Source organism: Armigeres subalbatus, chromosome 2 (genome assembly GCF_024139115.2).
Source record: "Armigeres subalbatus isolate Guangzhou_Male chromosome 2, GZ_Asu_2, whole genome shotgun sequence".
NCBI classification, from domain to species: Eukaryota; Metazoa; Arthropoda; class Insecta; order Diptera; family Culicidae; genus Armigeres; species Armigeres subalbatus.
This window is the reverse complement of record NC_085140.1, coordinates 247,411,639-247,434,650: the sequence shown is the minus strand read 5'-3', so window position 1 is coordinate 247,434,650 and position 23,012 is coordinate 247,411,639.

Genomic DNA, 23,012 nt, shown 5'->3' with positions numbered 1-23,012 from the left:
AATAGTGAAGCCAGCAGGTCCGCGTCTGCTACCGAATCGGTTTGTTCGGCCATCGACAACGTGTCCAACCCGAGAAGAGAAAGCGTGACGCCGGATTGTGAAGCCAGCGGCTCCGCGTCTGCAACCGGACCGGTTTGTGCGAGTATCGTCAACGTGTCCAACCCGAAAGGCCCAGCTCCTCGCCAAGCTAAGCAGAATCGGCCCCGTGTAGTGGAGACTGCATCCGCCTAGTGAACGAATCGATCCATCGAATCTCGACCCAGCTCGTTGGTTGACTGATGGCATATTGTACCCGTCGGACGGAGAAGAAAACCCCAAGCTCGACCCTCTGCTCTGACCCCACCGTTCTAACTACCCGATGCCTGCATTGGCGAAGTGTGGAACCGTCCTCTATCCGCCTATAATCAAAGGGTTCAATTCAGGAAACGACGGTAAGAGCAACCCGAGTAGGCGAAAATAGCTCAATAATATCAAATATTGATAAGATAGCAAAATGAGATATGGACATGATTGATATAAGAGATAAAAGATCAGACGACAATATCAATATTTTGCACTAAAATATCATGAGGAGATCAAGTTATGCTATTTGTAATAAGTGATCAATATCATGTGCCATTAGTTTGTTCTTATCCATATCATATCTTGATATTTAAATGATATTTCGGTGCAAACTTTTGATATTGTTGCCTGTTCTTTTATCTCTTATATCAATCAAATCCATATCATGTTTTGTTATTCTGTTCACGGCTTCTGCCTGGGAAAGGTGTGTAGATCCCTCCATTTTCTTTTTACCCCTCCTTTGTATTATACAATGGAAGAGCATGTAAATTAAAAGAACTATAGAATGAGAACTATTTTATTTTCTTTATCGAGCTATTAGCCCTGCTTAAACGTAACTATAATCTTTTTATCGGTTGCTCCACCTTGGTTTTTATTCAAGGGAAGTCCTTCCGCCAATAATCCTATTCTTTCTGGAGCTTATACGGCCCTGAGTCCCAGGACAAAATCCTGGAAGAGGACAATAGGTGTCCTGATCAATAAAGATAGTCTTACAAACTTCCCTCAAGGTGGGGGCTGGTTTGCTTCCATCGTCCGCTGAACTGACGTAGTCATCTCCTCTGCTACCTTAACTTTTACTGCCTGTACTCTCAGCGCCATTCAAATGTTCCTCGTAGTGCTGCTTCCACCTTTCGATTATCACACGTTCGTCCGTCAAGATGCTGGCACGAAGCCTTTGCGGGAACTTGCGTGTTTCTTGAGAACGACACAGCTGTTCCATCTCCTCGCTCTCCGCTTCTTCCAAGCGGCGTTCCTTTTCCTGAAAAAGGCGGGTATGCTGTCTCCGCTTCCGCTATCGTTCTACCGGGTATTTTGCTTTGTAGAGCAAATCTAAATTCAGATGCGGATTCAGCGAACCAAAATCTATTAGGGACGCATTGATTGGTGGCGAGATCAAAATCTTGTTGAGCTGTGATCAGCGCCCCTTAAATTTGCATGAATATCTTTAAAGCATTTAATCGTCATTTAATAGGCAATAAACTTTGAGATGCATTAACTACTCTAAATCGAATCCAACAGTCGGAGAAAGGCATCATCGCCACTGGGGAATAGATTTGGGTCTTTCAAATGAAAATTTCAAATTGTCGTAGGGTAAAACGACCTATTATGGAGGGGTTAAGCACAGTGTCAAAACAAAATTGATTACAAAAATTCTTCAAAAATTACCCGTTGGTCGATTTTTACATTGTAGTAGTTGAATAGGATGCTCGTTAACTATAGTTTCGTAAATATTACGTCAATTGTGCTGAACTTATGTTGTTTTGTTTTTATCACAATAAAAAATACTACCGCAATAATAGGACGCAGTTGCCTATCGTTGCGATATTTTTTGAAGGTCAGTCCTATTGTTGCGGTATTGCATGTAATTCTTATGGAGAGCGATACCGCAACAATAGGACCTTAGCACTACCGCAATAATAGGCTCAAAGGATTCAAAGTTTTAACGAAAAATGTTGATTTTTCATCATTTTGAACGGAATTTTGTCAAACAAAAGCTGTTCTAGTCGATAATCCGAAGAGTTTTAGCGTACCCACAATTGTTTTCAATGGTATTATATCCAGAATGGACTACTTTAACACTACCGCAACATTAGGGCATACCACAACGATAGGACGTTTTACCCTATCCAACAATTTTTTAGTTAAGCCAGGTTTGTTCGAATATAGGTAATCAAATAATTGGAGCGGGATCGAACATGATTTAGATGTGCATGTGCATGTGGGGTCTCCAGTAGTCTTGCGAGCAAAGGCGTACGATTGCCAATCCGGAGATGGCGAGTTCGATTCTCGGTTCGGTCTAGGATGTTTTCGGGTTGGGAACTTTCTCGACACCCTGGGCATAGTGTATCCATTGTACTTGCCACACAAGATACATACTCATGCAATGGCGAGCATAGAAAAGCTTTCAATTAATAACTGAGGAAATGTTAATAGAATACTAGAAGTTGAAAAGCAGCCCAGTTCCAGTTGGAATGTAGAGCCATTCAAGAAGAAGGAGATGTGCATAACGGTCTCGAGACACGCGTTATACTAATGACACACTGGCAGGGTTGTAAATTTTCGGAAGCACTGGATGAAGGTGATGTTTTTTTATATCAAGCATAATTTTTCATAACGACGTATGTAACAATTATGAGGATTCGAGAAATCCTTTACAGAAAGTTGGCAAAACTTTTTCTAAAACTGTTTTAAAACTAAATCTTTTTTCAATACTTTTTTCCGCTGGCATGCATCATTACATGACACGTAATAAGCGTGCTTCACAGCAAAGCTCAGTTCATTCAAATTCACTGTGAAAAACGATAAAATTATACATACACCGGTATGCTACACGTACGTCGGTGTACATTGGTCGGTTTTCCATAGAGCACGATTGACGCAACTGCAGTTTTGTTTTGCTTTTTTCGTTACATAGGTCGCTCTTAGTTCCCATATGTTAAAGCGACGTATGTAACAGTGAGACTTCAAAAATAGAAATTTTTACATACGTCGATTCGCAAAAAGATTGAATTAAAGAATTTTAAGATCTGAAATCAGTAAAATCGATGCGTATTATATAAAGCCGCGTGTGATTGTCACGTTGTATTAAAAACCCCGTTTTGTTTACTTTTGTTACATACGTCGTTATGAAAAATTATGCTTGATATCATGTTTTTATTTTCTTCCTGCTTTGAAATCAACCTCACATTCCCGGAGTGACAGAAAAGTAAACAACAGAACTCACATCACCCACTGCGCCGCGAAGATGAAATTTACCACAGCAAAATATACACATTCACCAAGCAAATTTGAAAAAATTCACCACGCGTTTAAATGGGCCACTCACAGTCATACGGTAAGGCGCGAACTGAGCAGCCTGTCAGAGCGACTTGTGAGTGGCTGAATGCGAAATTGAACAATCGGTGTTGGAAATGATTTTTCGGGTGCACCCAGTCGCACTCACCACGGCGGCGATGAAGGCAGACTGCAGATTATACTGAGATCCATGTTTTTCACTGCATCGTTTACCAAAACGAACCTTGCTATCCGACATCACAGTGATTACTCGTGAAAGTGCAGATGGCTCGTTGCCTTCTATTAATGCGAGTGTCACGTCAACATATTCCTACCTATTCCCTAATTGACCTGCATTCGGACATGGCCGGCGCCGGTATTGCTTAATTATGAGTCACCAGTTTTTACACATTGAATGTGATATTAGTCCGAAATATCATCTGTCGGTTCTCTTTTAAATTACAGATGACCTGGCAATAGCGGAGTAGCAACCGTGGGAAGTAAATCCTGCTTATGCTTAAACCATGACATATGTTATCACATGAATTATCTTATGATCTATTTTACGTAGTTTACGTCGGGTAGTCATGTCTTGTACATAACCCTACTGTTATTTTTTTTTTTTATATAATTATATATAATTTTATATAATTAAGGTGGGGTTATGGATTTGTTGATGTCCACCGTATAGCGTTCATTTAATGCTTCATTGTGATTTAATAAATATGCCTTAAGATAAAGTAATGTTTTGTATTGACCATAAACATTTATTTCATGCTTTATAACTTTTAACTTTTCAAAAGGCAGAATTACGATATTCAATAGCCGATTTGCCTGAGTGTAATACAATAATGTTTCTCATTGCATTGTACTCGGGTAACGAACGGAATCCAAATTGTCTTGATTCCTTCGTACCTATATCAAAGATCATGCAATCAAACCCTAAACAGCTACACACTGGTATCGAGCGCCTGTTTGAGGACAGACAAGAACGATGGAGCGGCTCGACTCAAAATCACAAACGACAAGAACGACAACGGCGGGTGGCAGCCTACCGAGCCTAATTCAATGAATTTAAAATAATTACACCACACAATGAAGGGGGAAAGTGGTGGCGTGCGAGAGTGCGAAAACGCGGGCCCGGAGGCTGTTCCCGCCAGGATTGAAAATAGGGGTTGCACGCTGAACTTCCGCCTTTCCATCCAACAGCGTCAGGACGTGAGTGCGGTCGTTCGCAGCAGCCAGTCGTCGTCACCATTGAGTGCGTGCGGGCCAAGAGCATGGAGAGTGAAACAGATATTTTAACGCTATAAATTCTGATTTGAAACGTTCACGCTTCACCGTGCTCGAAAGGGGATTGAAATCAAGGTTCCAACCGGAGATTCCGGTGGCAAAGTGCGTTGCGTTCGTACGGTTCGGTTCGTTAGGGACAGGTTTTCCTCTTGTTGAGTCCTGGCAGTGTTGGCTCTGGTTTTGGTCGCATAGCTGTTGGCTGGCGGAAAAATGGGGGAGAACGATAAAAAGCGAAAATTATACACCTACAACCATTGCCACCGTCGTCATCGTCGCCACTTAATTTGATACGGAAGGAAACTCAACAAATCAAATCATTTAGTTAACAATTTGTTGTTTTTAATTTAATTGCTATTATGTTTTAGAGTGTGTTGGGATTATGTCGAATTAAGTGAGCATTTATTCACTCCAATCAACAGAGGGCTCAATCAGTCTTAATGGATCTTTTGTGGTTAAATGGTTATAACGGTTTGTGGGGTGATTACCATTATTTGAATCATTGTTTTAGTTGAGCTATGTTCAAATACCATGCCTTTTTCATGGCAGTGGAATGTCTTTGCCAATACGACTAAAAATCCGAGTTTGAAGAAGCACAACTTAACTTTGTCTTCATTGCTTTATTGCCTTTTTTAGTTTTATTTAAAGTTCTCAAGACTTTATCTTCACTTGTCACAATCCGGGATTGTACAAACTCGTCTTATGACAAGTGAAGACATTCCACTAAAAAGCTCAAAATAATTTTCTTAAGACTTTATCTTCAATGTCGTTTTTTAAGAACTTTAAAAACATTAACATCGAGTAAAAAAACATATTTGTAGTCTCAATTTGCCGTACCCAGTTATATCTTTAAAACTCACATGTGTTGCCCAATTGAAATGTATAATCGATTATACGCCTCATTTGAATCAATAGCGCTTATCAATTTATGAGTCTTTTATGCTGGCTTTTTCCGCTCTTTTTCACGGATACTTAAGACCGAGGCGGGCTAGAGTTCCGACTTCACCTTCATCCACCGACTTGCACGCGGCCGTCTCCGATAGCCACACATGCGGCAATGATGTCATACAAGAGTGGATGTTCATATAGGCATGTAATACGATGACTGCTCTATCTGCCAAGTGCTATTTCATATTTCCCTCATTCGCTCTCCGCCATACACGAGGAGTACTTATTTTCAATCTCTGCCAAATAGAGTCTCCGCTTTTATTGACATAATATGCTCAGAAAGTAATCCGCCTTAAACGACATATAAATGTTCATATTTTTCCATCGCACATACATTGCCGTCGATTTCCACGAAATGTGACGCACAGTAGGACGGTTTCATGAATTTTTTAGACATGAGAAACGTACGGCGAAACTGATCAGTAGAGTCGATTATTGTCACATGTTACTGTTGCTGTTTCATTTTATAGTCACTGTCAATAATGTTCGCTTGAATGTAAAATCCAAGTATTTATCTAAATACCACAAAGGCTCTGTGATTCAATTAGGAACTGGCTCCGTTAAAAAATCTATCTTCCTTTTTTGATGTAGCTCCACTGTGCCACGATAACAAGAAGCTCGATGACTTTGTACGTCGGAAGCTTGTGCAGGAATCCAAGAGAGGAAAATATGTGCCGGGGATTTGAGGTGGTAGCATCGGCCGTGGAATGTGGGTTGGCCGGAGCATATGTGGGAAAACAAACTAACTCGTATTCTCTGGACGTATCGCGTTCGTCGGAGCTTAGATCATGTCTCTGCTCCAAAGAAGACGAAACTAAATGCTGCCTTCTTAACACGGGCACCGGGAACATTTTCGTATCATGGGGGATATAGGCATTAGGAAGAAGAACAATTTATAAGATTAACTTTTTGCAAAACAACTTGAGCTGTTTATGAGTGCAGGAGTAGAGTGAATAGCTTGACTCTATGCTCACATGGTCTTGTTATCTCGTTGAATCATTTGATGAAATCCGAACTAATTGTTTACACAGATTGCTCTGGCCTCATTAGGCGACCATTGTTTTGACTACTAAATATGAAATTATGTAGCAAACAAGACATTGATCGTAGCTATGTTTTGGTGTAATCAATAGTACAAAAGTAATTGTTATTACATAGATACTGTAATGTAGGAACAAATTGGTCAACTTAGAATATTAACTCGTATCGGCCTGACAGAAAGAAAAAAAAATCATTTCTTGTCATGAAAAATGCTGATGTTTGATACCAATTTTTCCATGGTATGTGATTTTCGGAAATTGGCCGATTTTTCTGGATGTGGAGGCCTGGGGCCTCGAGACTGTCAACTGCGCCGCATGGCCAATATCCCCAATATTATAATTGAATACGTGTTATACATGTTATTGTTGGGGGGTTTTCTCCTCTCCGGGGGTGCAAATCTTACAGAGCATCTGTTCTCCATGTTAGGGGCGGCTGATCACCGAGTGCGACTGAGGGACTAAACTATGCACCATTTTCTGGATATACCTCCATAGTAATTTTCAGGGGATTTTCTGCAGAAATCCCTGGAGGAAACTCCGAGAGAATTCTTGCAGGAATGTCCAAAGTGCAGAAGTTTAAGAATGTCGGAAACTCCTTCAGAATTTGATTTGGGAATTTTCGGAAATTCCTTCAGCAGTACTGACGGAAATTGTTTTAGGAATATACCTTCGATAATTCCTTTAGGAGTGGGGCCCTCCTCAGCCTAGCGGTAAGACCCGCGACTATAAAGCAAGACCATGCTAAGGGTGGCTGGATTCGATTCCCGGTGCCGGTCTAGCAATTTTCGGATTGGAAATTGTCTCGATTTCCCTGGGCATAAAAGTATTATTGTGTTAGCCTCATGATATACGAATGCAAAAATGGTACTTTGGCTTAGAAACCTCGTAGTTGATAACTGTGGAAGAGCTGATTGTACACTTGCGAGGCGGCAATGTCCCAGTGAGGGATGTAATGCCATTAAAAAGAAGAAGTATGTAGAATAATTCCCTTAGGAAAAAATCTTCGGAAATTTCTTTAGAAATTCCTTTGGTGACTCCAATTTTTTTTCGGTAATTACTTTCGAAATTTCTTCGAAAATTCTGTCAGGAATTCCTTCGCAAGTTCTGATAGGGATTCCTTCGTTTAGGTCGTTTTTTACTCCTGTTCGTTTAGGAAAACTCCTTTTGCGAATAACTTAATGAATTGCTTTTGAAATTGCTTTGAGAATTCCTATAGAAATTGGATTTAGAACTTCTTCAACTTATTTTGAGAGATTGCAAATGTTTATGGTTTTCTCTGAAATTTTTTTTCAGTAATTGCTTAATAAATCCGTTCCGAAAATCTCATTAGAAATTCTTGGAATACCTTCGAAATCTCTCTAAGGAATTACTTCAGAATTTCATCCAAGAATTCGGAAGTTAGGAAGAATGCCTGAGCCCTTGAGCTGGCAGCAATTAACTTCGCTTTGGTGATTATTTCCGATCAGCCCGTAGACCATTTACTCGGATAGTCTTAGTTCTATCGAGGCACTCCGGTCGATGAAACCAGTTAAGCACGCATCTTACTTTCTTACAAAAATAAGAGAGCAGATGCGTGATTTGGTCGAAAGATCATTCAAGATTACCTTTGTATGGGTCCCATCCCATTGCCTAATCTATGGCAATGAGAAGGCGGACTCGCTAGCAAAGGTGGGCGCACAGGAAGGTGAAATTTATGATAGACAAATCTCGAACAACGAGTTTTTCCCATTAGTCCGTCAGAGTACTCTTCAAAGTTGGCAAATGAATTGGTCACACAATGAACTTGGACGGTGGCTATTTTCCATAGTTCCTAAAGTTTCTGCGCGAGCGTGGTTCAGAGGTGAGGACTTAAGTCGAGGCTTTATTCGCGTGATGTCGAGGCTTATGTCCAATCACTATTCACTAAACGCACATCTCCACCGAATTAACCTGGTCGATAGCAATCTATGTAGGTGTGGAGCCGGTTACGATGACATCGATCACGTAGTTTGGTATTGTACGGAAAACGGCGCCTCCAGAGAGCAACTATTGGATACCCTTGTGGCCCGAGGTAAACAACCCTTCCGGGAAGTAAGAGGTGTTTTGGGAGACCGTGATGTGGTTTATATGCAGGCCATCTATGCCTTTCGTAGATAATACGACTCGATACAATCGGCAACGACCTAGGCGACGAATAAAGGATCACGATTGGAAGCTTGGAACATGGAACTGCAAGTCGCTAGGCTTTGCAGGTTGCGACAGGATAATCTACGATGAATTACATCCCCGCAACTTCGATGTCGTAGCGCTGCAGGAAATCTGCTGGACAGGACAGAAAGTGTGGAAAAGCGGGCATCGAGCGGCTACCTTCTACCAAAGCTGTGGCACCACCAACGAACTGGGAACCGGCTTCATAGTGCTGGGAAAGATGCGCCAACGCGTGATTGGGTGGCAGCCAATCAACGCAAGGATGTGCAAGCTGAGGATAAAAGGCCGTTTCTTCAACTATAGCATCATCAACGTGCACTGCCCACACGAAGGGAGATCCGACGACGAGAAAGAAGCGTTCTATGCACAGCTGGAGCAGACATACGATGGATGCCCACTGCGGGACGTCAAAATCGTCATCGGTGACATGAACGCTCAGGTAGGAAGGGAGGAAATGTATAGACCGGTCATCGGACCGGATAGTCTGCATACCGTATCGAACGACAACGGCCAACGATGCATAAACTTTGCAGCCTCCCGCGGAATGGTAGTCCGAAGCACTTTCTTCCCCCGTAAGAATATCCACAAGGCCACATGGAAATCACCTAATCAAGTAACGGAAAACCAAATCGACCACGTTCTAATCGACGGTAAATTCTTCTCCGACATCACGAACGTACGCACTTACCGCTGTGCTAATATTGAATCCGACCACTACCTAGTCGCAGTATGTCTGCGCTCAAAACTCTCGACGGTGATCAATACGCGTCGGAGTCGTCCGCCGCGGCTTAACATTGGGCGGCTACAAGACGGTAGACTAGCCCAAGACTACGCGCAGCAGCTGGAAGTGGCACTCCCAACGGAAGAGCAGCTAGGCGCAGCATCTCTTGAAGATGGCTGGAGAGATATTCGATCCGCCATTGGAAGCACCGCAACCGCTGCACTAGGCACGGTGGCTCCGGATCAGAGAAACGACTGGTATGATGGCGAATGTGAGCAGTTTGTTGAGGAGAAGAATGCAGCATGGGCGAGATTGTTGCAACACCGCACGAGGGCGAACGAGGCACGGTACAAACGGGCGCGGAACAGATAAAACTCGATTTTCCGGAGGAAAAAGCGCCAGCAGGAAGATCGAGACTGTGAAGAGACGGAGGAACTGTACCGCGCTAATAACACACGAAAGTTCTATGAGAAGTTGAACCGTTCACGTAAGGGCCACGTGCCACAACCCGATATGTGTAAGGACATAAACGGGAACCTTCTTACGAACGAGCGTGAGGTGATCCAAAGGTGGCGGCAGCACTACGAAGAGCACCTGAATGGCGATATGGCAGACAACGGTGGCGGTATGGTAATGAACCTAGGAGCACGCGCGCAGGACATGCGACTTCCGGCTCCGAATCTCCAGGAAATCCAGGAGGAGATCGGCCGGCTGAAAACAACAAAGCCCCTGGAGTTGACCAACTACCAGGAGAGCTGTTTAAACACGGTGGTGAAGCACTGGCTAGAGCGCTGCACTGGGTGATTACCAAGGTTTGGGAGGATGAGGTTCTGCCGCAGGAGTGGATGGAAGGTGTCGTGTGTCCCATCTACAAAAAGGGCGATAAGCTGGATTGTAGCAACTACCGCGCAATCACATTGCTGAACGCCGCCTACAAGGTACTCTCCCAAATTTTATGCCGTCGACTAACACCAATTGCAAGAGAGTTCGTGGGGCAGTACCAGGCGGGATTTATGGGTGAACGCTCTACCACAGACCAGGTGTTCGCCATACGTCAGGTATTGCAGAAATGCCGCGAATATAACGTGCCCACACATCATATATTTATCGACTTCAAAGCCGCATATGATACAATCGATCGGGACCAGCTATGGCAGCTAATGCACGAAAACGGATTTCCGGATAAACTGATACGGTTGATCAAGGCGACGATGGATCGGGTGATGTGCGTAGTTCGAGTTTCAGGGCCATTCTCGAGTCCCTTCGAAACCCGTAGAGGGTTACGGCAAGGTGTTGGTCTTTCGTGTCTGCTATTCAACATCGCTTTGGAGGGAGTAATACGAAGAGCAGGGCTTGACACGAGTGGTACGATTTTCACGAAGTCCGTCCAGTTATTTGGTTTCGCCGACGACATTGATATCATGGCACGTAACTTTGAGAGGATGGAGGAAGCCTACATCAGACTGAAAAGCGAAGCTAAAAGGATTGGACTAGTCATCAACACGTCGAAGACGAAGTACATGATAGGAAGAGGCTCAAGAGAGGTCAATGTGAGCCACCCACCACGAGTTTCTATCGGTGGTGACGAAATCGAGGTGGTTGAAGAATTCGTGTACTTGGGCTCACTGGTGACCGCCGATAACGATACCAGCAGAGAAATTCGGAGACGCATAGTGGCTGGAAATCGTACGTACTTTGGACTCCGCAAGACGCTTCGATCGAATAGAGTTCGCCGCCGTACCAAACTGACTATCTACAAAACGCTTATAAGACCGGTAGTTCTCTACGGACACGAGACCTGGACGATGCTCGTGGAGGACCAACGCGGACTGGGAGTTTTCGAAAGGAAAGTGTTGCGTACCATCTATGGTGGGTTGCAGATGGCGGATGGTACGTGGAGGAGGCGAATGAACCACGAGTTGCATCAGCTGTTGGGAGAACCATCCATCGTTCACACCGCGAAAATCGGAAGACTGCGGTGGGCCGGGCACGTAGCCAGAATGTCGAACAGTAATCCGGTAAAAATGGTTCTCGACAACGATCCGACGGGAACAAGAAGGCGAGGTGCACAGCGGGCAAGGTGGATCGATCAGGTGGAGGACGATTTGCGGACCCTCCGCAGACTGCGTGGTTGGCGAAGTGCAGCCATGAACCGAGCTGAATGGAGAAGTATTTTATGTGCAGCACAGGCCACTCCGGCCTTAAAACATCATTTTTTTCTCTGTCAAAAATCATTTAAAAACTTCAATATCCAGTAAAAGTGTTGGTAAAAGTGCCATATTTCAGTAGCGAATCGTAATCGAAAAGTATCGAAAATTTAATATACGGAGGATTTTGGGGGAAGAAGGTACAACCCCAAATGTATTGGCAGGGGGCCAAATGCAGTTCACATCAGCTTCTCCATCTACAATTAATGCAAGAGCTACAGCAGCGACAATAGCAACAATGAATACAACCAGCAATGAAGGATGAGAAGCGTTGAAATTATATCGTCTCTCGGATATTTCTGATGCGTTCTGATCGAAACTGGAGCCATCTTGATGGTAGATGAACTCAACTGGTGAGCACGTTCCGATTCTTTCCTATCTTTCTATCATTGCTTTATAAATTAAAAAATGAAAAGTAAACCCTAAATACGTACAGGGCATCGTTTGCTGCTATTGCCGCGGGTATTGTGGGAGTCCCAGGTACCCGGTTCACGCTTTAGTTAGCAACGGTGGCTCTTCTTAACCTTCTATTCCCTGAGTAGTTATTACGAATAAGGGCGTCCTTGCGAAATTTTGCTGTACCTGTTACGAACAACTAGTACATCCCGTTCCCTACACTTCCTGAAGAAACCTTTCTTGCTTCAGAGGTGAATCCTTTTTGTAGTACTAGTCTTCGTAACAAAAAGGGCACCATTATGGAGCATGAGATCTGATCAAATTATTCGTAGTACTACTTGATCAACACCCCCAGCTGGGTGAGGGGTAGAGGATGACACACACACACACACACACACACACAGCACAGGCCACTCCGGCCTTAGTCTGATGATAAATAAATAAATCTATGCCTTTCTTTGCTCGTCTGACATCAAAGTCTAAGAGGCAAGCCAGAGTAAACGCGACGTGCGATGCGACGCGACGCGACAGTGCAATTTGACAGCCTGTTGATAATGATTGTTATTCTTTTACGTGAGTCGCGTCGCGTCGCATCGCACGTCGCGTTTACTCTGGCTTGCCCCTAATTCTTCAATTTTTTTCTTTCTCAGTTTTTGTTTTGTCTCTGTCTTATTGTTCCTTGTACGATGAAGCACTGGCCATCCGGAAGATGCTGCCTGAAGAACGATAACTCGAGCACGACGCTACGCATCAGCAGTCAAAAAGTCAAATACCCGGATGACCAGCTGAAATACCGTAAACCTAAATCCCAACCCCGTCCGTCCTCAAATTACGCAATCTAACCTTGAGTCACCACGAGTATCTTGGTCTATGTCCCTTCCCTCTTACTAACTGTAAATAATAATGATATCAATTGTAAATATCAAAAAGAATCTCGGCTCCGTTAAGTGTTATACACGCCTGAGTCTGTAAAATAAATGCAATAGTAAAAAAAATGCCTGAGCCCTTGGATATTCCCATAGAAACTTGGAGAAAAATCAGATTCTTTTTGTCGAATCAATTGTGGCGTATATAGTTAAACTTCAACGAAAATATTCGATACGTGCCCCATCGTGCCCCAGCTTAAAGAGCTGAACAGAATAGATACGTTTGTGTACGTTTTGACAGCTCTCCCATTGGAAAACTCAAAACGTACGCAAACTTGTCTATTCTGCTCAGATAATTCCACCAGTGATTTTGATACCCCGGAGTAGTCCTGTGCGCCGATTGAAATTTTATCGGTGGCGGCTTGAAACACTGGGGTCGTTCCTTAATGGTTAGTATTTTTTAATTTCAAATTAAAAATCTATTACTAATACAGGTTTTTTTTAACTAATTTTATTTGCTAATTATCTAATACATGCATTCATTTCTTAGACTAGGTGTTCCGTGTTTTCTTAACACAATCATCCTTATTTGCTATGTTACGTTTTTAGTTATTATTAATACTTTTCAATTGCCTCTGGCAGTTAGAATATTTCCTCTGGTTGAATTGAACCATGTAGGAATTACAATGTTTTCTACTTAAACTAAACTTTACTAATTTATACTAATTTATACTAAGGGTACAAGGAGCTCATCGTTGCAATAGAAGATTGCAACGATTTTTGTCTAAAATTGGAAATTATTTTGTTGGACATTTGTTGCAATGTCTCAATATTAGAAATTCTATGAAGTTCATTGGTACTATACCACGGAGGCAACTTCAGAATCATTTTCAAAATTTTATTTTGAATCCTCTGAAATGCCTTCTTTCTGGTATTGCAGCAACTAGTCCATATTGGCACAGCATACAACATGGCAGGTCTAAAAATTTGTTTGTAAATCAAAAGTTTGTTCTTAAGACAAAGTTTTGATTTTCTGTTTATAAGTGGATATAGACACTTAATATATTTGTTACATTTGGCTTGAAGGCCTTCAATGTGATTTTTAAAAGTTAGTTTTTGGTCCAACGGAAGTCCTAAGTATTTGGCTTCGCTAGACCAATTAATTGGAACCCCATTCATAGTGACAATATGTCTGCTAGAAGGTTTCAAATAAGAAGCTCTCGGCTTATGTGGGATAATTATAAGCTGAGTTTTGGAAGCATTCGGGGAAATTTTCCATTTTCGCAAGTAAGTGGAGAAAATATCCAAACTTTTTTGCAATCTACTACAAATGCCACGAAGGATTCGCCCTTTGGCTGAGAGGCCCGTGTCATCTGCAAACAAAGATTTTTGACACCCTTGTGGTAAATCAGGTAAGTCAGAAGTAAAAATATTATACAATATGGGCCCCAGTATGCTGCCTTGGGGGACACCAGCCCTTACAGGTAACCTATCAGATTTGGAATTCTGATAGATTACCTGAAGTGAGCGATCTGATAAATAATTTTGGATCAGTTTAATGATGTACAGAGGAAAATTAAAATTCATCAATTTTATAATCAAACCTTCATGCCAAACACTGTCAAATGCTTTCTCTATATCAAGAAGAGCAACTCCAGTCGAATATCCTTCAGATTTGTTGACCCGAATTAAATTCGTTACTCTTAATAACTGATGGGTGGTTGAATGCCCATGGCGAAAACCAAATTGTTCATCAGCAAAAATAGAATTGTCATTAATATGAACCATCATTCTATTTAAAATAATCTTTTCAAACAGCTTGCTTATTGGAGAAAGCAAACTGATTGGACGATAACTAGAAGCCTCAGCTGGATTTTTGTCCAGCTTCAAAATTGGAAGAACTTTGGCGTTTTTCCATTTATCTGGAAAGTATGCCAATTGAAAACATTTGTTAAATAAATTAACCAAAAAGGATAAAGAGCTCTCAGGAAGTTTTTTGTTAAGTATGTAGAATGTAGAAAATACCATCATCACCCGACTAGTGAGACCTAGACTAAAATTATGGGCACTCTCGAACTGCTGAGCAAGTTTTTGAGGCTTTTCGCCATTTGTTAATAAAAAATTTCCTCCTCTTTAAGCGCTGGAATTGGCTTTTGAGGTTTTTTAAGAATCTTCGTTAATTTCCAAAATGGTTTCGAACTGGGATCCAACTTCGAGACATTATTCTCAAAGTTGGTATTTCTCAGAATAGCGAAACGTTTTTTAATATCATTTTGCAAATCTCGCCAAATAACTTTCAACGCGGGATCGCGAGTTCTTTGGCATTGCCTTCTTCTCACATTTTTAAGACGGATCAGTAGCTGAAGATCGTCGTCAATAATAATGGATTTGAATTTAACTTCACATTTCGGAATTGCAATGCCTCTGGCTTTGACAATTAAATTTGTCAAAGATACGAGCGCATTGTCAATATCACTTTTGGTATCCAAAGGAATATCAACATCAAAATTCCTTATATAAATTATAAAAATTTATATAAATCCCAATCAGTTCTATGATAATTAAAAGTAGAGCTGATTGGATTATAAATGGCTTCTTGTGAGAATTCAAATGTCACAGGAGATGATCAGTTGTCGAAGGATTCGAGCATATTGAAAATAGGCTTTCCAGCCTCATGAAAGGTGGCTTTCGAGCCTCTTAAAAGGTGGCTTCCAAGCCTCTTGAAAGGAGGCTTCCGAGCCTCTTGAAAGGAGGCTTCCGAGCCTCTTGAAAGGAGGCTTCCGAGCCTCTTGAAAGGAGGCTTTCGAGCCTCTTGAAAGGAGGCTTCCGAGCCTCTTGAAAGGAGGCTCCCGAGCCTCTTGAAAGGAGGCTCCCGAGCCTCTTGGAAGGAGGCTTCCGAGCCTCTTGGAAGGAAGCTTTCGAGCCTCTTGAACTTTCAGCAATTTTTATGATTTTTCAACCCTTTCTGGATTTTTTTTTGCGAATTCCATGCGAAGATCTAGAAATGCCCACAAATCTTTAATGTTCCTTACATATTGTGGAAAACGTCAAAGAAGAGCTTAGCTTGATTAACTGTAAACATCGTAATTGCTAATAATGATTGTCCGAGAAACAGCAAATATGCACAGCTCATCAAATAAATAATATTCTTGGGATACAAAAAAGTTATTCTTATTGTATACTTGCTTCGGAGTTTCCAAATCATGACAAATAACGATGCTGGTCACGTCCTTTCAGTCAATTTAGGATTAGGAGAGGAAAATTATTTTAACACTCATTGTTAACCCCAGGTTGAGAACCGCTCTGCATCTCCATGAGCGCTACGATTAACGATTGGCCATCGAATGTTCCGCGGATCCGGGGAGTGGTACCGAGCGCGCACTTTCTCTTGTGGTCAGGAATTCAAGCGAGTCACGACACTTTCCGTTGGCAGGCTACAGATTTGGAAAATCGTCACACGATCCTCCGGGCACTGGAAAGGACCTAACCTGCCACTTCTGACCAAATTCACTTTCACTGCAGTCTTTCGCACCACACTCGCTTGGTCACTGGGTACGTTAACGAACTTAGCCGACCTAACGCGACCAGCACTTGCTATTGGGCGTGTCGTTCACTGGCCGTTGTGGTGTGGTCGAACTAAGTTCCGTACGGAATAAACTATAATGTCCAATTATCTTCGGTGACGATACCACTGTTCACTTTGGACGGATGTTGGTGGTTATGGAAAACGACCAACCACACGGAACTAACGATACGCATAATAGCGAGCGTAAACGGCAAGGTCACAGATCTTCACTCCTCCGGATCGAAATACAAATTTCTCCCTCAAGACTTTCTTCTGGCTTCTTTATACCCAGTCCCGCCATCGCATTTTGATTTTGGTTTCTTCGCTCAACCGCCATACCAAATAATTATCGCCGGCAAACATTTTAGTACAATATTTACATATGGCTGATGAGACGAACATTTAAATTCAAATCTTAACGAACGAAAACAAGAACATAATATATACATTTTATTTGAACATTAATCTACAAAACTCAATTTCTACGTCAGCCAAGAGCTATTAAATATACAATAAACGTTCACTCAAACATGAAAACACGGAGCTTGAACATTTGTTATACATTTAGACATTTACTTACAATTTGACATAAAAAAAATACAATCTTCTTAGTGAGCCAAATCGAGCCAAAGTGTTAAAGGCAATAAATTGTAACCTGGGAAAGTGACTGGTTACAAAACAAAGTTATTTTGAGAACTTCGCGTTCTCCCACACTAGCTGGCTTAATCAGCATCTACAAGATCGATTGTACACTGGTTAAACAAATTTCTGCTACGCAAGGTAGATTTTTTTCACTTTGCCCGATCGATTCCGCATTCATATTGTAAAAAATGGTAAAAAAACATCACTAAATATAAATATGAAACTTGGAAACACTGAAGACGTTTTATAGAAGAAAACTACAAACGTATTTGTCGACTAATAATGGGGTTATGTAGTAGGCGTTAATAGAAAAAAAATTATAACCTAAAGTTTTGAAAACAACTTAACGATTTTGTTTGAATTTTTGATAATATAAAGAATGGTTTAAGTTTAAATTTGTTTCGAAATTCCGCGGAATTCCGTTAAATTTCGTTAAAAGCTAGTTTTTTCTAGCGAATTTTTTGTAATTTTACGAAATGAAATGAAATCAAGAAATGCGATTTCCCCATGCTAAAATTCCGCGAAATGCCGCGGAATTTCGTTTCGAACCACCTGAAACGATTTTTTTCGAAATACCGCATATGCTTAATGAGAAGGGTGGGAACACAAGTCAGACCCACACGGCATGATAGAGGTGCAACAGAGTATGTAGGGTGTGTTAGAGGGTGCGATAGAGTGAGCACCCAAGTAAGACTCGCATGGGACGGGTGCCTGTGTGAGCGAGAATGAGCAAGTACGTTAAGTACTGCCATCCCCTAGAAGTAGTACTGGGAGGTAGTTCCTGAGGGAAACGATGGTGGAGCCCAAGGGAGTTTAGTCGGTATTACCGGTACGGTCAAGTCCGACACTCCAGCACACTTCCGTGTGGTAGTTTGGCAACTACAATGCACGGGTGCTGGGTTAGTGTGTAAATGCATTCTCCCTTGTAAAAAAAAAAGTGCCGTCTTGAAAGATCTCCATCCTGAGCGTTGTCCAGATATTGCTTTAACCTGTTGCCAGGTTTGATTTTGGTCGACTTTTTTTATTTCTTTATTGAGACTTCGCCGCCATGAGCCTCTGGGTCTGCCTCTGCTGCAATGTCCCGCTGGGCTCCAGTGACCAGGCCCGAATTATATACCGCAGGCATCTGTTGATGAACACCTGTACTGCCGCTAACCGCAAGTCGAGCACATCTGTATATGGACGCCCATATACAGATGTGCTCGACTTGCGGTTAGCGGCAGTGTAGCCGTTGAGTGTTCTCCACTCATACACACCATGTTTCGCTGGCATATAACAGCATAGATTTCACGTAAGAGTTGAAAATTCGTATTTTGGTGCGTTCACTTATCTGCCTGTTTTTCCAGATATTTCTTTAACTCGCAAAGGCAGCCCTTGCTTTCTTGATCCGTGTGCCTATGTCGATCTTGGTTCCGCCGTCTGACGCCATTTGGTCATCAAGATATTGAAAGCTTTCAACATTCTCCACTCTCCCGGCTACTGTGAAACTGGAAGGGGTCACCGTGTTTACATCCAACAATTTGGTTTTGTTGACGTTGATGACTGTAGGATACCTGGATCTAGTAGATAGCTCAGTGGGTGCCTTGGTTCAATGGGCGATGGGGTTTCAAGGTGTAACTATCCTCAAGGCGGCCGGTAACCTAATCCTCAGGGCAGCCACGGTAGGTAATTGAATTGTTAGGCACCAATAGTATCAGGCAATTTCTTCGATTAACACATATAACACACGTTTAAATCAAACTAAATATTTAATTAAACACGATTCTAACACTTAACATTTATTCTATACGACTTAACATTAACAATAATTCCTAAAGCCTGTCCACGTTAAATTTCGGACACCCATCATCCTACGTGATTTTTCAAAATTTTTACAAACCACTAATTCGAATCATTTACATGACAGCTAAATCAGTTCCCTTCATGTGTTTCTTTCAGCATGTTTTAAGTTTCGCCCATATTGATGAAATGGCAGCAAATTAATTGGACATTATCTGAGTGTCCGAAATATAACGTGGACAGGCTTTAATTCTACTAACGGGTCACGTAGCTTGTTCTTCGACCTAGTGCTAAATCCAACTGTCTTCCCAATACTCTTAATCCTAAATTGTACCCCAATTAACCCGAATGCAATGTGGTGAACTTCTAACTCTCCTTCTCAACGCACATCCAGCTACTCAACTGATCTGTCGGCTGCATCGATGACATAATCGTTGCCGTTTATATCCAGCGATGACCGGTCATCGAGCTATCGGAAGAACAATGCAAAGCGTACTGCTGCTGTTGAACCACCTAAGAGATGGGTGCTTAGGGTGATCCTCACCGACAATGACTAAACCTGCCGAAGAGGAGCGCTCTTCAAGGTCGTTGAGCTTACTCTGCATATCAGAGCGCAGTTGCGCGAGGAGTGCAACGTCACCAGCCAATTCGTTTAGGTGCTCCATGGTTATAGACTGCCATAGTTCACGGTCAATCGCACCTACCAGAATCTCGTCGATTACGATGAGGAACAGTAACGGTGATAGAATACATCCTTGCCTCACACCAGCTACGACCCGAATAGGGTCGGACAAGACCCCATTGTGCAGTACTCTACACGAAAAGGCCTCGTACTGTGCCTCGATGAGGCCGATGATTTTCTAAGGAACCCCCTTGCGTCTCAGGGCGCCCCACATATTCTCGTGATTGAGACGGTCGAAAACTTTTTCGTAGTCAATGAATGATACGGAGCGTGACAATATGGTCCACACAGGATCTTTACTCCCCTCCCCCTTTGTTTAGTGTTCTGTTTGCCTGCCCTCCGTATAGGTGACCTGCGAGGATAGAGATTCATTATAAAATGACTCCTGCTCGAGAGTCGAGTAGAACATTTGCCACTTGTATATGGTGTGAGAAATGTGTCGAACGACCCTAAAATCCAATCCCCATAAGCTAGCGAGTTTCAAAATCTACCGGAAATAGTAAGCATAAGGAAAAAAACCGAAATCAAAAAAGAAGTTGTGATCAATTTTAGCGACCCAGTGATCTACCAGAATAACTCAGGATAGATAAAAAACGTATCACCGCATTCGGGGATCCATACGTTCGCGGAATAAGGAGAGGCCAATATGACAAAAATGGCGATATGGCAGCAATTCCCACTGTTGTGAGTTGGACGAAATTTGATATTAATAATCAATAGTTATCTTATCTTCTACTGAAATGTGGCATAGTCTGGAAAAAAGGGATAAATAGAATCGATACTCATTCCGGTAGAGTTTTCAGTATTGAAAGAGAAAGAGTGGAAGGAGAAGATAATTAGCTCTACCTGTTCAACAAATATGAAGAAAGCTTTAGACCAGAATGGATCAGTGAACTGAATGTGAACGTGGAAAAAGGAGATAATAATGATAATAATAATATATCAAAACCTGTCGAATCCGTCATTTTATCTAGGTACACGATTTAAAAATGATTACTAATTGATACATAGCCTGATTACATCCATTAATTTTTCAGTTGTCTTGTTACCATGTATGCCAGTTCTCCGAGACATATCACGTTACCTTGAGCATCGGCCTTCATGCAATCGGAAGCTTGCAGACATAAAGAATCGATTTATCGAATGTAAGCATCTTTTCCAACTTAATATCGCTCCACACGCGTCAGTGGACAAAGTTTGGCGTCACCGACTGAGGTAATCGCGCTGCATTGAAGGCATCGAACTTACATAAGTCCCAGCAACAGCACTTGATGGCAAAATTTTCCTACCGTCGAACGGCATGGCGTCCGGTTAGTGAATTTGTCCCTACTTAGCAACAATGATTTTATTGGGAAGCCGTGCCCCTACTTAGTCTCAGCCACGGGTAATTAACCCTTCGGAACAAAACACCATTTTTTTCAGTCGCGAAGTCTGCCCCAATGGCCAATCGTTTGTGTTGATTGGCGGTACCGAATTTCATGTAACGTTACTTCGACTTAATGCCGATTTGTTTCTTTCGCATTCGTAGCTGAGGAAAATCGGGGTTTTATTGTAAAAGAGTAACCAGGATAATTTTGACCATTACCATATTTTGGACTTTAATATTTATCTCTTTTTATCATATGAAATCCAACCACCCCAAACTAGGTTGATTAGAATACTTCCTTTAGTTTTGCACACTGAGACAATCTATGTATTGATTAAATAGGAAGTATTAAAAAAATAGGGGAAATTGGATTTTCTTCTACCAATCTCATTATACATACATATGTAAATGGAAATCATCAGAAACCTCATAAAGTTGCCCAAAATAGCCCCGTTGCCCTACATGCCCATGTTGCGTTCGCTTTTGTTGCCATAGGCAAATAATCGAATATTGCTGAGTTGAAAAATATAGAATTGTAGCAATATGGATGTGTTTTCTCATCAGCGCCGGTTTGCAACAGCTGATTGATGACTGAATCATACGATGAAATGAAACGGAGAACATGATCTTTTTCGTTTTTTCTTTCGTTCAGCGATAGAAACAAAATTTTATGTCGTTTGCATTAATATTTGGTCTGATAGCTAGATTGTCTCTTGAATACGTAACAAAAAACTCCTGGATTTTGGGAAAAAATCCCTTGCATTGCATTTCTCGCGCTTAACCAACACACAAACCGCATTGACGGATTGTGTTTTTTAGAACAGCGGTTCTCAAACAGGGTTACCTTCGCTGGTCATAAGGGTTACTTCGGACAAGAATGCATAATGGATGTATTATAATTTGCGGATTACACTTTCACTTCCAATCAAAACTTATTTGTGTATGTGGATTGTGGATTGTATTAGGGAAGATCATTAGAATAAAACGTAGAATGAACAAATTTAAAACAATCTTTAATGCTATCTACCTATTTGAAACAAAGTATTGAATAATATGTTAACAACATGCTTTTGAACTAAGATCTAGAGTCCGAAGGTACGGAAACCACCATTTGAGAGGCATGAAAAGCTCAGATAAAGACTATATTTTTATCGCTTTCTTCATACAACGAGATCGCCCATCGTCAGGCCTGGCTTACCCAATGTATGACAAAATGTCGAATAAACCAGTTTTTAAAATCTATATTGCAATCTAACTGATTGAGACAACATGTTGAATAATATGTTAAGAAAATGTTTCTGAATAAAATTTTCAATCTGAAGCTTCCATTTGAGAGACGCGAATGCCTTTTCTGAAAAGGTCAGTAGCTTCGTTGCAAGAGGCCCGGAAGCCTTCTTTCAAGAGGCCCGGAAGCCTCCTTTCAAGAGGCCCGGAAGCCTCCTTTCAAGAGGCCCGGAAGCCTCCTTTCAAGAGGCCCGGAAGCCTCCTTTCAAGAGGCCCGGACGCCTCCTTTCAAGAGGCCCGGAAGCCTCCTTTCAAGAGGCCCGGAAGCCTCCTTTCAAGAGGCCCGGAAGCCTCCTTTCAAGAGGCCCGGAAGCCTCCTTTCAAGAGGCCCGGAAGCCTCCTTTCAAGAGGCCCAGGCCCCTTTCAAGAGGCCCGAAGCCTCCTTTCAAGAGGCCAGGAAGCCTCCTTTCAAGAGGCCAGAAGCCTTCTTTCAAGAGGCCCGGAAGCCTTCTTTCAAGAGGCCCGGAAGCCTCCTTTCAAGAGGCCAGGAAGCCTCCTTTCAAGAGGCCAGGAAGCCTCCTTTCACGAGGCCAGAAGCCTCCTTTCAAGAGGCCTGGAAGCCTCCTTTCACGAGGCCAGGAAGCCTCCTTTCAAGAGGCCAGGCCTCCTTTCACGAGGCCAGAAGCCTCCTTTCACGAGGCCAGAAGCCTCCTTTCAAGAGGCCAGAGCCTCCTTTCACGAGGCCCGGAAGCCTCCTTTCACG